Raw genomic sequence first — 614 nt, forward strand, 5'->3', positions numbered from 1 at the left:
GCCCTTTTACTTCGGCCAAAGCTTTCAATTTTGGCGATGTTACCGGCATGCGATGGTCTGCTCTTTGATTTTTAATTTGCGCAAGCAAATAGGACGGTCATCTAAATGTAGGCCTATCCATAAATTGTAATGCCATTAATCTATCTATAATTCCAGCAATGTCTGTCTGTCTCGGTCTGTGACCGCCGGTCCGATCGGATTGAAACTTGCCAGGAATATTTCCGAGGACCCGTGGATGTGCCTTATCAAGGATTGATATCGATCGGACGAGCGGTTCCCAAGTTACGGCCATTTATCTGTCGACCAATAACAAGACACGGTGCTATGACGTCACGAATGACTTCACAATTAATGTTTATTTATTTATTTTTTATTATTTCCTTTGCACGATTGAAACTTGCCAGGAATATTGCTGGGGACCCGTGGATGTGCCTTTTCGAGGTTTGAAGGAGGGAGAGAGAGGCTGCACATACTGGCACTCACCTACGGGCCCGTACTAGTTGTGTAAAAGAGGGGAATGACGTTTTTGTAGTTTGATCACATTCCATTGATAATATCTGTGAGAATGAAATATGGTACCTCACAAATCATCTTCATTAATGACACATTGCTTG

Source organism: Eptatretus burgeri, chromosome 13 (genome assembly GCF_056783735.1).
Source record: "Eptatretus burgeri isolate ZD-2024b chromosome 13, Ebu_testis_v1, whole genome shotgun sequence".
In the NCBI taxonomy this organism is placed as follows: domain Eukaryota; kingdom Metazoa; phylum Chordata; class Myxini; order Myxiniformes; family Myxinidae; genus Eptatretus; species Eptatretus burgeri.